The sequence below is a fragment of the Rhinoderma darwinii genome (assembly GCF_050947455.1).
Source record: "Rhinoderma darwinii isolate aRhiDar2 chromosome 2 unlocalized genomic scaffold, aRhiDar2.hap1 SUPER_2_unloc_19, whole genome shotgun sequence".
In the NCBI taxonomy this organism is placed as follows: domain Eukaryota; kingdom Metazoa; phylum Chordata; class Amphibia; order Anura; family Rhinodermatidae; genus Rhinoderma; species Rhinoderma darwinii.
The window spans coordinates 330,951-332,090 of record NW_027461684.1 but is presented as its reverse complement, the minus strand read 5'-3'; positions in this window follow the sequence as shown (position 1 = coordinate 332,090).

The following is a 1,140-nucleotide window of genomic DNA, read 5'->3' as shown; positions in this document are numbered from 1 at the left end:
ACACAGCCAATCAAAATCAAATAAGAGTACAACATTAACATGAAATGTGTGCAAGTATAAAACAAAATTGAAAACTATACCAAAAAATCCCAACTTTTTTACAGTAAACAGGAAAACACAGAATTAATTCACCCAGAAGTGTATACCCCTTTACAAGCACTTTTTTTTTACAAAATGTATCGATTCTATAGTACAACACATGATAGCTATGCATTGGAAAACGTACAAGGTCTGGATATCCTAAGTCTACACAATTTATCATCACACAAAAGCTCTCAAAATCTGCTTCAGTCCTGGTTCTTTATCTAAACCTATGGCACCACTACAGGCATTGGCTTTAAGCCCAATATACATATGAGTCTCCAACCATTTGTAAAACAGCTCTTGGAATATTAGGTGAGTAAATAATGCTACTTCTATTATATTTGTCAGATAGTGGGTACATGAAGAATTTTGAAAAAAAGATAGCGAGCTATGGGAAACTTACTAGATAAGACTTTTGAACATAACAACACAAGAATTGTTATCTTCAAATAAAGGCCTCCTCCTCCCCTTCAGCCTTTCCTCTCCATCTCCAAAATTGGTGTCTTTACCAATTCTTTGCGTTACTTATTATAAAAATAAGCAGACAGTAAAGTTCCCATAGCCTAAGACCTCATCATCCAGGAAACCAGTCAGTCCAGAATTCTTAAAAAAATAGTTTCAAATCCCTGCCTATGAGATATCACATACTACTCTGGGACAAATAAGTAGAGACTGGTGGCAAATTTAATAAAAAAACAAGTCCCTATGGAGTCACTGGCTTTAAAGACTAAAATAACATAATGAACACCATCATGTAAAATAAACTCATATGACTTCCTAACAAGCAAATGGTGCCATACCACGACACCTACATGGAATTTTGAAAAAAAAATATGTCTCTATTCCCAATACCTTCCTATGGGAAACTTACTAGATAAGACTTTTGAACATAACAACAAAGGATTTGTTATCTTCAAATAAAAGCCTCCTCTTCCTCTTCAGCCTTGCCTCTCCATCTCCAATATTGGTGTCTTTACCAATCTTATGTGTCACTTATTGTAAATAGCAGCAAATACTAAAGTTCCTATAGCCTAGGACCTCATAATCCGGAAATCC